The sequence below is a fragment of the Vespa mandarinia genome, chromosome 13 (genome assembly GCF_050613455.1).
Source record: "Vespa mandarinia isolate Hongniang chromosome 13, ASM5061345v1, whole genome shotgun sequence".
NCBI lineage: Eukaryota > Metazoa > Arthropoda > Insecta > Hymenoptera > Vespidae > Vespa > Vespa mandarinia.
In genome coordinates, this window is record NC_140822.1 from 572,342 (window position 1) to 587,008 (window position 14,667).

General features: G+C 43.2%; 1 protein-coding gene across 2 annotated transcripts in view; it reads right to left on the reverse strand.

The window, feature by feature from the left end:
* Nucleotides 1-13,771, reverse strand: part of bru3 (CUGBP Elav-like family member bruno 3) — a 412,883-nt gene extending 399,112 nt beyond the window's left edge. For both annotated transcript variants that reach the window (XM_085661018.1, XM_085661019.1), the window contains exon 1: nucleotides 13,147-13,771. The gene's annotated coding sequence lies outside the window, so the exon portion shown is untranslated. The remainder of the gene's footprint in view (nucleotides 1-13,146) is intronic.
* Nucleotides 13,772-14,667: the final 896 nt, after the last annotated feature.

Consider the following 14,667-nt stretch of genomic DNA (forward strand, 5'->3'; position numbering starts at 1 on the left):
TTTACTATAGACTACAGACTCGCGACGTTTCACACCTTCGGCATTGAAATAATATTGAACGGCGGGCGTCACACGTCGAGTACCAATTATTCCTATCTCCGTATCGTTCACTCGAAAGTCAGACGGGTGCCTTTCAGAACGGAACAACAAAAAATTATCTTTTAATTAACAAAACGTGGCCTCGTCGCGTCGGATGGATAGCGAACCGTTCGCGCGTAACGCCAACGCTTTATTACGAGCACGAAACTCTCGCGTGTCTACGGTATATCGGAGCATGTTTCTTTTTTCTACGACCGTTGTGACGTTAACAGAAGAGTATCGTTCTATGGATATATTCTCGATGTCTTTTTAATAATAGCTGACCAAAACACGTCTCACCTAACGAACATTTTTACAAATAAAATCAATTTAATTAACTTTCGAATAGAAACTCAAGGCTCTAGCAAAATTGAAAGATTCACCGAAAAAAAAGGGGGAAATAAAAAACATTCTGACAAAGGAAACTTGCGACATCTCATTACTTTCGCATGTATCTTCGAATCCCTTGATTTTTTTTTTTTTTTTTGACATCAGGATTCTATTTAGGATCAAGCCTACCCTATCTCGATGGAACGTTTAATTTATCAGACTCCGACATCTCATTGATTGGAGATGTTGGTCCTGCATTTAATTATCCGAAACAAGTCAACGAAGGGGACGGCGGTCTTATATGTGTGACTATGATCAAAAAAACAGACAAAATGACGTGAAAACTGAAAGAAAAGGGAATACGATCATTAGTGTACTATCTTCCATTAAGACGTCGACCATTCAAAGCGATAAAAGCTACCAAGATGCAAGAAAAACAACACGAAGAAATTCGATGAATTTAGTTACGTTTAGTGCTACGTTCTTTTTCCTTAGGATAAAAATCTATTTTCTATTAGTATTAAAGGAACTAATTTGTTACGACCATAATAACACACACACACACACACACAAATAGCTCAAATTCGTTAATCGAATCGAATTGGTTGGTATAATGCATGTTATTCCAATATAAATGGAATGATGGCGAACGAATTAAAGGCAATAGCAACGATATATTTTTACGATACGCGAAATAATGCTAAGACCAGACGATCAGAGCTAATACTACTACTACTACTACTACTACTAATAATAAGGCACCAAGGGAGAAGGTATAACCCAAATGACGTCATTCGAACTTCTCTTAAGCATCGTATGGAAATGAAATATGAGACACTCTCTTCATCAAACTGATCCCCGGCGTAAAAGTGATTACCAACCACCCCACCATGACTGACTCAATTATATAATCGTCCCACCCTTGATTTTGGCCTTTCTCTTCCCTCTACCACTGTTAGCCATGGCAGAGCTTCTCTCTACCGTCAAGATACGTAATTAGCAAAGAACGAAAACTTTGCAGGAAGTTGCGGTCTTAGAATGTGTCGACGTCGCGAGTTCTGAGAAACTATTTCGCAATACGTCGTTGTCATTTTCCTCGGTCTGGCACATTAACGATTAAACAAATAACACTGTTAATACAATTTGTCATTTATCCCAGTAACGATTTTCAACGCTTAATCCTTTATTATACATCGATCTAGATATGAAATATTATGGTTGGAATTTTCTCTTCGTTTTTCCTGATGTGTTCTAAATTTGCGTGTAAAAAGACGGTATACGCGCAGACTCACGATCTCGCGATAAACTCCTGGTCTGGAGAGTACACGTGCAGCGCGCGTACTCTTCGTTTCAAAGCTCCTACGAATAATCTACCTCGGCGAATCTCTTTATGCTTGGACGAACGTATGAATGGTCGAGATAAAAATGGGAAATTCAATGGCTAGCTACCGTAGAGTCGGATCTCGAGAACCATTGTTGGAAAAATCTCTTGGTAAAATTAATTGACGGAATTATGAAAATTAGTTTGGTAGAATGGGAAATATAAGGAGAGAGTAGACATCGAGGAAGAGATAAGAGCGTAAGGAAATAATGGAGAGAATGAGAAGAGGAAGGTAAGAGATTTCAAGAGTAAAATGTTAAGAAGTATTTAACTAGATTAAGTATTTAATTAGCGATAAACAGTTTTATGTTCCTATCTAACGTTATTTTTTATTTTCTATCTCTAACAACTTTACTTCCTTTACGATTCGAGTGTCGCACTAGAACGAACGACTATAAAATTTCCCGTAAGCAAATGTATGTGTCTTAAACGAATTTCACTTTTTCATAGTTTTTCATTTCTTTGAGTCTACTTTCTCTTGCGCAGCCTCCGCTCCATGGAAGGCAATATCGCATTACACATTTTTGCTGCAATTAGGACGAGCCTGATTAACATGCAAATTTCATTTTTTGTATTCTCCTTTTTACGCGAGAACGAGAGGATGGTGACGGGTGCTGTGCTTCGGTTTTGATGGCAAATGCCTGTACAAGCTAAGTTCTCGCGTAAGGGAAAAGTGGAAAGTGTTAGCTTTCAACATTAAATCGAGCTGACCTACTTTACGCATAGTTTTCAACGCTCCGATGCTACGCCAGAAGGCTAGAAAGAAGAGGTAAATAAAGGGGGGGGGGCGGGCTATCAAACGTTTTTACGAAAAATCACGTTATCGTTTGCGGTTCTGAATGTTTACACCGTTCTGCCGCTTGCCATAATTATCGTGCGCCGAGAGAAAGATGTTAATGACCTAGAAGAAAAAGTGTTGCGTAAACTCGTTATGAAAACATAAATGTTAGGGCGATCGTGAGAGCGTAAAAAAGCGCAACGACGATAAACGCTTTTACAACATGAGAACAAAATTATTAATAGAAAATTATCCGATAAAATTCGTACTCTAAAGAACTGCTTGAATCGTTAAAAAAAAAAAAAAAAAGAAAAAAAAGAAAAAAAAGAAAAAAAAACAAAGAAAAGGAAAGAAAAAAAAACGTGAGGCAGAATTTACAATCATCGAATTTCACATGATCTTTCTTGTTCTTTTTTTTTTTTGCTTCTTCAGCGAAAAGAAACGCAAATAAACGTAGGGGCAAATCGGCAGAGGCTTGCTATGGTGATTTCGAGAGTTAAATAAACTGGTCAGAATGAAATTTTGGTGCAGCGAGCAACGAAGAGCGACCAGCCGAAAGTGTCTTTGATTTCCGGAGTCCGACCAGTCGAGGTGGAGAGCTGCAGCGGGCGAGAGAAAGAGAGAAGAGGGAGTGAGAGAGAGAAGTTTAAACCCGCGCACGTTGGGCAATGCCGGCGTTTCATTGTTACTCGTGCAAGTACGCAATTAATTTCTGTCTGTGCTCGCTGCGGGGGAATGCAAATACGCGGGGAGATTTTGCCAGAGTAATTCGGAAGTGCCGCGGTATACCGCGCACATTATACCGTTTTTCTTTTTTTCTCGACTCTGACGTTTCGCTTCTCTCTCGCTTTTTCTCTCTTCCTCCATCGCATACGAGTATTACTGCGGACTCTCTCCGTTTGAGCATTTACAGCACGGAAGGCGCGTCTACATGCGCGTTAGGCAACCGAGCATAGCGAGAGAATGAGCGAGCGTGTTTGAACCAGTACACGCGTCCCGTTGCGGACCGGCTCGTCCAGCTTCGATGCTCACTGTGTACGCAAAAATCAACACGCTTTAATGCTTCTGTCCAACGATCTCTCTTTTTTCTACCCAAAGTTACAAACTGTCCGAATTTTCAATCCAACCTGTTTCGTCGGACGACACTACGATTTTATTCTTCCTTGCCGAGATGAACATTTTTTAATTTTCATTTAAACTCCTAGAATCCTATATATAATTCCTTCGTAAATCAGAATTCATGAGAACAATATCATTCAAAGTAGCGTATAAGTCTCTCCCTCAATAATACATAAAGCTTATGCATAGAGCAGAGAGAGAGAGAGAGAGACGTCTTTTTTCTGTGTTATCTTTTTAACAACCAATGCTGAAAACGTCTACAAGAGCAGTTCTTTCAGACGTTTCTCATTTCCGAGCTGATCTGCGTAACAAAGGCACCACGTTCTCTCCTCGCCTAGTCGATCGTTCGCGATTGCGACGGTGGAATTTAAAGTCAAACTACGAGGACGCGCGGTACCCGTAACAGCCGGCATCAATAGGTGTGCTGCGTTAATACCACCACTGGCAGGATGGTGCTACGATGTAGAAACGAAGACGACAGAAAAGAGAGAAAGAGAGAGAGAGAGAGAGAGAGAGAGAGAGAGAGAGAGAGAGGAGACTCGATTGAAATTCATGGGGTAACGAATTCGTGGTTACGCGCCGTGAGAGATAAGGGACAATTCTCCAAATATGCGAGACCCAGTTCTCTCTATCTTTCCTTCTCTTTTTCTATTCCACATTCTATGTGCAACGTAGGTAATGCTTCGCGAGGGTCCTTTTACATTTCATATACCGTCCTCGATATACTATAATAATGCAGCAATCGCGCATACATATATACAAACATGCATACACAGCAAACCCATCCATGAATTGTATTGCACCAGCCGTATCACGATCTTCGTTGCGTCAGTCTCGCCTTTTGAACGCATAATCGACTTTACGCCATTCTATCCCCAAGTTTTGCGGTAACGTGTCGTTTTATGGATATTTCCGCTAAAAGCCGTGCTTCTTTCTCTCTCTTTCACATTCACCCATGATTCTCTCGATCTCTTTTCGACCACATTTATATTTGACTATGTAAAAGTTCAGGAGAAAGCGGGATTGAGAAAAAGAGGAGAACAAAATTCGGTCGTGGTAATGCACATATAATTTCACGGTTTGATGCTACGAAAAACGTGATAAATTTATCCGAATAATAGTGCTTCCGTGAACGGTTGTTCAAATTGTATTTTTATATTAAAACCATCTTTGCAAGAAATCGAACGCGAGAGCAATGCTCACAATGCAGTAAAATTTAAACCAAAGGATATTTTATTAGGATCGCTCGACGTAATGAGACTGCGTATCGCAAACACAAATAAATACGTGTCATCGGTGATCGAGATACAATTGGATATATACACTCCCGTAATTTATTATAATTTATTAAGTATAAACGATAATTCAAAGCATAATTTATTAACGCTCTGCATTAGCGCTAGATGCAGCGAAAACATACACCCAAGGCAAAACCACATCCTATTTGTTCGTTCAACGATTATTATTTTAACAAAGGGAGCTCGGTAACGTTCAATAAATGTTTCCACCGTGAATGTAATTAATACCTTTTGTTAATTATCACAACCCAACGTTATTTCACCGGCGTTCTTACAAGAATACCTAAAAAGCGAGAAGGCTAAAAGTAGAACGATCTAATGACCATTCGAACTTTCGTCAAGGTTGCTCCACTTTTCGCAGATATGACAAGGCAGAAAATCCGTTGAGGGAAAGAGGGAAAAGCATTGGGCGAACGAACGGGCCGATTAAAAGTGCTTGGAGCTTGAAGAGCATTAATCGTACACGAAACGGAGAAAATAATTTAATTTGAAAGTAAAAACGCGATCCGCTTTGCAAGTCTGATGGTGGCCCATTGTTTCCGAGCGCCGCTAAGAATATCCTTCTCTCTTTCCACTTTCGACCGTGTCCGTATCCTCCAGCTTCCGACTCTGCCGCATCGTTCTCTCTCTCCCACCCCTCTCGCTCTCTCTCTCTCTCTCTCTCTCTCTCTCTCTCTTTCTATCCTTCCCACTCTATCACCGAGCCGGCATCTACCGTTGCCTCCTTTGTATAATCAAAACTCTCGAACAAATTTTCATATTGTTTGCGATTCAATTGGACAGGCAATTTCCGAGTCGTCTTTGAAAATATCTGCTCTCCTCTCCGCCGGTACTCGTTTTAACTTTGCTACCCTCTCGCCACTTTCCCCATTTTCGCCTAACGCTATAGAGACCGAAAGAGAAGGAGAGAGAGAGAGAGAGGGGGTGGGGAGAGAAGTGGTTATACGGTATATCTCTCGATCGATGAAAACAGACCCGCGGGCATATCTCTTCCCGCTATTTATCTTTCTCGTCGATACGAATTCCTTACCTTCGCTTCGCTCTTCTCCGTTCTTAAACGTTAATGGAATATCTGTAGGGGATACACCATAGGAAGATGTACTTGGACTCGAAATGGACTTTGCATCGCGAAATAGGAAAGTTTGTAAAAACATAAATGCTTATTAATCTTTACTTCCGTTGATCCATTTTGCCTGAATTTTATTTTAGCTTTGTAATTTATTTGTATTTGGGTATTGTCGATATTCCGAACGAATGTAACCACCTGACGTGCATGTAAAAGAAAAATCACGCGGATAATAATTTCTGATGCACGATCAATTAGTCCGCATGATAGAGCTCGCTCGGATCTTGTCTATGCAAGACTTTCAAAGTTGGGAAGTGGTACGAGACCACTGCTAGTCAGACGGAAAGAGGGGTTGAGACCCATCCGCTGTCACCGGTATAATAGGCTCTATTCACGTGGTACATTTGCTATGTTCATTAGGGTATCAAGATTCTATCGACCCGACTATACTGGTATAGTCACGTATCCGGAGCGAATTAATTCCTATCCTCGCTAACGAATTCACTCTGCCCCTTTCCTTGCAATCGCGCGTCGCCTCTCCCTTGCCCCTTTAAACAGCCTCGCTGGAGTTCTCTTTACCGTGGACGTCTATCAAGTAACGAAGAATAATTTCAAACTGTTCTCCAGCGCGTCAATTTCAATTAGCTCGAACGGAGGGTGAAGCATCCGCGATAACGAGTAATCACAATACAAGCGCGTACATACAACATTCGCAGTAAGCTCGTAGGGATTTTCCTTCGAAAGGTATCCGGCGCATTGGGTCGTGCCGAATACGAATTAATTAGATCGGATTTACACGTTATAACTAACTCTTTGTTAAGGATGGGAATAGATACGTATTGCGATAATAAAACTTTGAAATGCTACGATATGAAATTCCTTCCAAGCGACAACGTAGATTTCTTAACGGGGAAACAAGACAAACGTTAAATGGTACCCAAGTTCAGTAGAATGCAGACCTCTAAATAAGTAAAAGGAGCAGAAAAGCGGGTCGCTACTCTCACGTTTCCCGGATACCTTTTATGCCAGTAGCAGCAAGCTGGACACGTCCTTTCTCCGGCAGAAAGCAGAAGGAGAACCAGATTAGAACCCGACAATCAAGCCAATTATACACTCCGGTGACGCTGACCCAGCTCCTCTTCCAACGGCCCTCCCCTTCCTCCCTGTGCATCCTACCTCTTCGCCCTACCTCGCTCTTTCTCGTCCTCTTCCTCGGCCTTTCTCTCCTCGCACCGCCGACCTCTCTCCGGGCACCTTCTACTACGTTCCGAAGCTTTCCTACCCGATAGAGCTTGCATTGGGACTCTACTCCAGAAACTCATCAGACCTCCGGTAATCTCTGTGGTACGAGACCTCAACGAATTGCTCGCAGAATTAAGCAGTTCGCGCAAGACACCCGATACGTACGCCAGCGAAAGCGAAGAGAAAGAGAGAACGAAAGTGAGGGAGGGGGTGCGATCTGCACGATTCTCAAAGTGGATAACTTTCCTACATCGGCTCTTGTACGGAGCAATCCTCTTCGAACTTAGCACGTAATCTAAGGAGAAAACGGACGTGGCTGCACATTTTTCAACCCGCTAATCCTAATAGATGGCGATCTGAAACCAATGGAACTTCAAGCTCCGTACGCTGGAAAAATCCTATAGTTCGGAATAGGTTTCCAACGAGGTATACGAGTATCGTTTTATTTGCTTTATTTATTTATTTTTTCTTTTTTTTCATTTATGTTCTTTTCATTTATTAATTAAGAAATCTCAGAAGAATATTTCAAGAAAGAAAATAACGATAGCATATTTTTAAACATCTTGGATCAAGTATTCCCTCAAGTACAGTAGCTTCCATATGGAATAAATCGATCGACTTAATAAGGGAGAGGGAGAGAGAGAGATAGGGAGAGATGATTTATGAGGCACGGTATATGACGGGAAGGGAAGATAGATTTCTGAAGGTGCGCGTAATTTTCGTATCTGCTCGAGTGCCTTAGCATGCGCTGCCCTTTTAACTCGATGCAAGAGAAGGGTAGAGAGGCAGTACTGGAAGATGAGGAGGAAGAAGAAGAAGAAGACGAAGTAAGGGAAAAGGAAGAAATAACGGGGATGAGGATAGGGATGGAGCAGGAGTAAGAGGAGAAAGTGAAGAGGCTCAACGGTTAGCTCCTCCGGGACAGAGTCTGAGCGAGATCGGCTACGTCCACGTCTACTAGAGAGAGCGGCAGATTGCGAGCTGGGCCTTTGGAGGATCATCAAATTAGCGGAAGAGTCTTTGAGAGTGTCTTGTGAAGGTGGCCAACTTGGCTGACTCGTCATAGCCTCTCTACTGAAATTATGCCCTTCGCCTGACCCTTTCTCGGAATCGAGTTGCAAACTTTTGTCCTTCGTTCCGGACGAAAAGATATCATAAGGGTTCTCACCCCTTTCTTTCTTTTACCTTCTTCTATCTTTATCTTTCTTCATTTCTTTCGTGCTTGCTTTCCCTTCTGGTACGTTAGTACGAACGACGCCGCTAATGTTGGCGAATGCGACGAAAGAAAATTCTCCACGGAGATTTCGCCTCTAAAACGAGCGACACGGAGCATGCTTCTGCACCGCCTAGACATAAATGAGCGAACTTTGAAAGGCTACCGGGCAAAAGACGCTCGGGAGGAGCAACCTGCAATTCCAGACTATTCGGATTCGCTCGGTCCAAGTGTTCTTCTTCTTCCACCTCCTTTTTCGCCCTCTATTCTTTTCCTACCCGTTGCTTCAATATCCGCTGGGGTATAATTTTTGGTAGTTGGAAAGCTTCTTGTAGCTGTCTCATGTTTAATTCCTCGGATCTTAAGAAAGGAACAGTCCACGAGAGCGTTACGACGTACGAGAAGAAACGTAGAAGAGAAAACAGAAGCATGGCCGCGCGCGAGAGTACTCTCTTTCCCTCCCTCTCTCTTTCTCTCTCTCTCTCTCTCTCTCTCTCTTTCTTTCTCTCTCTTTCTCTGTGTATGTGTGTATGTGTGTATAAAACATTCTGTCCTTCTCTGACGCGTTTAAAAATAACGACATCGTATAGTTTCAATCGTTGTTGCGGCCGATATAATTCAGGGAATATCGCGGACGTCGTACGCGAAACGTATTGGAAGCTGTAGAAGGGGTGAGGGATAAGAGAGAAGAGGGAAGAGAGAGAGAAAGAGAGAGAGGGACGAAATCGATCGATCCGACCAGTCGTTGGAAGTGAAACGCGCAACACGGACGCTGGGAAAATCTCGTAAAGCATAAAACTGCTGCATGATCGTGCCGGTCCGCAGCGAGCCGGCGGAAAATTTCAGGCCGTATGAGAGAGAGAGAGAGAGAGAGAGAGAGAGAGAAAGAGAGAGAGAGTATGCTGGAAGCCGAATACCACCCCAGCACTACCGTGTACTCTACTGTTACGAATAGAGGATATTTTTAAGCCAAGCTACTATGATATGTATATTTATATAGATACGTGTATAGATATATGGAATATGTGCAGACATATATAAGTAACGTCCACGCGTAAAACAGTTCATGCACGTTCAGGTCCAACGACGAAGGTAGCCAGAAACCGTGTGAATGTTTTATCGCAAATGCCAGCCCTTCGCCTCGCCTCCGACACTTCGACCCTTTCTCCACCGCACCCCGAGAACCCTGCCGACGACGGTGCTATGTACTTCCCAAACCCGTGTGTCTGGCCTGCACGGAAACTGGGGCAGAAACACAAAGCCTGGCTACTGCTTGCCTGAGATACCGCCAACAATACCTAAACGCATGAGGAAGGACGCCTTTTCCGCCCTTTCCGAGCCCTACCTTCTCCCGTATAGAAGCCTAGCGCGCTCGACCTATCGCTGATAAAACTAAAAAGTCCCGGAGCTGAATATTTTTCCACTATTTACTTTCCTCCTCTTCCACTATCGCTTCTTCAAAATACAGAATTCGTATTGGGCTACTAAGTTTTCGCATATTAAAGTTTTATGTTTAAACGAAGACGAATTAATCTCCTTTTCTCATAAATAACTTTTCGCGTTAAAGGAAAAAATAACACGTGCGAGTGAACGCGCAAAGATTAAACTTAAGTGAAACATTTTAGAAAAAATGTCGACCATGACTCTTACGGTTCAGATGTACCTCACGAAGTATCTAAAGCGAAGCCGTCTGGCATTGATAACATTTAATGGCAGCTAAGATGCGCCCGCATCTGACTCGATTTTATTCTTAGTGATACTTCAAAACAGCTTGATTCCAGTCGCGTACTTATGTACCTTCGCATTTGAAATGCATTAAGCGCTTCACATCGAATCTCACGAAATTTTTTATCAATCCTATACGTTCCCAACGATTCGAATTTCAATGAACTCTTCTCTTTCATCTGTGAAGAGATAGAAGTACGTTTTCATTTTCATTTTCATTCATTTTCATTTTTCCATCTTCCATTCGACTTTCTCTCTCTCTCTCTCTCTCTCTCTCTCAGCCCTTCCGTCTCAGAGCAATTCACTTCTTCCGTAAGAACATTTCAGTAGCCACCGAGCGATTCTCGGTTCTCAACGATGCACCGTGAAAATAAGTTTTGGACCCGTACTGGTCACGAGGGGCGTAGCTCTGTTTCCTGACTCACAAGAAAGAGTTTCCTTCGCGCAATTCCTATTTTCCGCATCTCAATGTCTTTCACGAGCACGGTGGGTCAGATAAAATTTTTCCAATTTCCACGTAAAGCTGAGTGAAGCAAAGAGAAAAAAAAATCACGTGACCGTATCGTCGGTGTATACCCGGATTATATACACCTAGACAGAAAAAGACACACACGAAACGATCTCTCGGTTATTCCAAAAGGAAAAAAGGTCGAGTAGTAAGAACTCATAGCGAAGGGTAGTTGAAGATCGTTGCGTAGGGGAGACAGCTCGAGACGAACGAGCTCCGCGGAGATCGAACTTGGAAAAGTGGAGCATTATTTTTCCGCCGGATGGGCGCATTCAATTTCCGTTTCTCGATCGTTCTTACTTCTTTGCTCGAGTCAGAATTCTGAGCGGCGAGATGGTACTATCAGAAATCGCGAACGGCATGAGAGATGGAATCGTAAAGGAGACGCGTTCAACCGTGAAATACACGCAAGCATCGTGTTTGTTACTTTTGCAAATTTTTACATTTCGTCATTTTACATTTGACAAAAATACAAATAATCGGTCTGGCGATCGTGAATATATGTATCTTTTAAACATTGGTAAAAAGAGATTTAACTTTGTCATGTTTGAGCAAAAAAAATTGAGAGAGAGAGGGAGAGAGGACGGACTTGACGCACAAAAAAAGAAGAGGACAAAGTAAGAAGATAATGCAAAAAAAAAAAAAAAGGAAAAGAAAACAACACACTCGATGCTTTCTAATTAGCAAGCGTTCCATCATCATCGTTACCAATCGTTCCATTCACTCTCTCCTCGCTTTCTTCTTTTCCCAACGACATCCACAAATCGAACGAAGTCATGGACTCGATAACGACTGCCTCGTATCGTGATTTGCATGACAATCGGGTCATCCCTGGAATCGTCGTCATCGCTAGTAGCAGTAGCAAAAGGAGCGTGACGGTTGCAGGAGTCGTACCCTCAAAGGGTAGACCCTTCCCTTTCGACCGTACGCACCCCCTGCAACTCCTTTCGTCCCCCGCTCGAGTTTCATCCAAGCTTTTACCGTTCGCCCTGCCTCTATTTATCTCCGTCTCTTTCGCCTTCGTTCTGCAACCCCTTCCTATCTTTCTTCCTCGCTCTTCTTCACCCTCACACGCTCATTCTTCACCCTCACATGCATTCGCGCGCGCGCGCGCGCGCACCAGCATTACTGGGCACGCCGACTGGTGCCCTCTTTCTATCTACGGCATCCCGTCATGCTCTCGACCCGGCAAGTTAAGAGCCCTAATTAAATTCAGTCTGGGTACTCTTACCGAGCGCGGTCCATCGTTCATTAAGCGTCGGATCAAAGTGATATTCCCGTAAAGTAGTTCCACGTCGTGGTGAGGGCGAGCCCTCCGTTAGCCCGGTCCCTTTCCGCTATTCCTCTCTCTTCCCTTCGACCTTCTAGCCTCTCGAGGTGCCAGCTTGAGTGAGAGAAAGATAGAAAGAAACGCGAAAAGAGGCCTAGGTGAATCTTTTGCGCCCCCATCGTACGAACGATTAATTACCGACGAACGTTAAGGCCACGCCTGTCTTCTTCCGAACCCTACCATCGCCGTCGTTTTACTCTTGTCATTCTACTCGTAGTCGTGGGAGAAAGAAGAGAGTAAAGTCCGCGAAGGGCAATGATAAATAGACGAAGAAGCCCCCGGCTCTCGTACGGCTCGGTAAAACTCCTTCTCTATTGCTCTCTTCTTTTCTCTCCGACTAGCCTTTCTATCTCAAATTTCACCCGTCGAAGAGATTTCTTTCCAACGATCCTCGAAAAGAGCTAGCTTGAAAAACGATGGGAATGGACGCGTGGAAGGATCGAAATGAGGCTCCATTTGGTCACGATAGTCCATCGGTACAAAGAAAGGTGTGAAGATCGAACAAAACACGTGGTGCCTTTAATGTATCGCAATAGTTCACCAAAGTCGAAAGACTTTTTGCATTGAGCCTTGGAAATGTATCTTTTTCGCGAGAAATTTTGGTTTAACGTGTATACATTGATAAAATAATTACATTATTATTTGAAAACTTAACGAGTTGGTATTTTGGAAGCAAGCATCGAGAAATTGGTACAAGGGAATGTAATAATCGATATGTCACGATAGTATTTAGTAAAGTTGCAAATATATATATATATAGAATATATATAGAATATATATAGAATATATATATAGAAACATACACACACACACACACACATCTTCAATAGTTTCGTATTACGAGAGCACCCTCCGGCTCTCACACGATTAATAGCCTCCGAATGAGCCATAAAGGTAACGACTTGCAGCTGTTACAAGCGACAATTTGAATAATTAGCGGTCGATGATACAAGATCAATTTAGTGATATTTCAATTAGTAGCGAAACTTAAACAAAGGCAAGACGAATCGTTGTAAAATATCAAAGCAAATTTTTCTCGCTCTTTTGGTAATTGACGTCGATGAAAATTTTGTCATACCATGAGAAGTTCATCGTAGAGATAGGAAATCTCCGGATAGCTGATGAAGTCGACCATCTTGCTTCTTCTGAGAACGAAAAAACTTATTCTGGATGATCCGTCGATCGATTAATTCGTCGAACGGATTGCTATTTCTCCACTCGGCAACGACCACACTTTTTCACACGTTTGAAATCGTAATGGAACACCAAAAAACTTTTGGAACTTTTCGCAAAATCGGCAAGAAGGAACACTGTTAATCCTTTATCCTTTCCCTTTCGAAACTAAGAACGACTCGGAGTCGAGAACGTGCTTAGCTTATAATTTCTGACCGGCTTACGATTCGACACTGCGCAGAATCACGCGAAAGGCACACACACTTACGCTGCTCGTTCTCTCTCTCTCTCTCTCTCTCTCTCTCTCTCTCTCTTTCTCTCTCCCCACCCTTTTTCTTATGAAAGCGCGTAAACAAAACACTCGTGACGATGCAACTGGTTTTGCGAAAAGAGCTTCGAAACATCCGGCTAGATGGAACGCACAAGTAAGAGCACGTGTCCGCTCGATCGCCAGAAATACACCATCGTTATTTCGCAAGGCCGAGAAAGACTCTTATGTCATCATCGAAAGCGAACTCGCGCACGTGTGAATAATAGCAAAGTTAGGAGAAGGATGAAAAAGAGAGGATTAAAAGAAAGTCGTTTCGCAGTCGTTTTTTTTTTCTTTTTTTTTTCTTTTGGTGGTAAGGCACGCGAGCGACACGGTCGCGAAAGGAGCTTCTTGAAACGTAGCAACTCGGCAAGGGAAAAAGAAAGAATGGGGACAAAGAACGGTACGGAAGGGCGCGCGTATAACTGCGACTGGCTTATTCTCAGGGCCGTATCGTAGAAGGCAAAAGCGATGGTCCACGAGGCGCCCACCACGAGGGTTGTAGTAGGCGCCGGTCTTTGTGCGCAGGGACGAGAACGAGAGAGGGAGAACACGCGTAGACGCGCGTGGTAGGTGGTAGACGAAAAAGGAGGCTCTACGAGGTTCGCGCTTGCGAGCCAAAGCACAAGAGAGAGTAAGCTCGGTCACTGAGGCGTCGCCACTCGGGCTTGCTTCCTCTTGGGAGTGACTCCCTTCTCTTCCTCGGTTCCACAGAGTCCCCTCCCATTTCTCTTTTCCATCCCTCCTTTAGACTCCTCCATCTTCTCTTCTTATTCTTCTTCCTTCGTATCTTCGCCTTGCGCGAATACGACTATCCTCTCTCCTCCATCTCTTTTCGCTTCTCTTTTCTCCAACCGTTCCATACCTCTTCCTCTTCCTACTCGTCGACGAAGCAGAGGAAAACACACGACGAAACTTTCTCGTAATTGTTTCACGACACTATCGCGGCCGCTTCTTCTTCTTAATATTATACCGTCTATTATAAGTTTCCGTAGACGTTATCTTTAACGAACCGTCGTCGTTAACTCCTATATGGAACGACGCCATCGACGTTGAAAAGCTCAGCGATAAGCGGTTGCTTGGTGAACTTACGTTTCCATTCCTTCCAATTTCTTT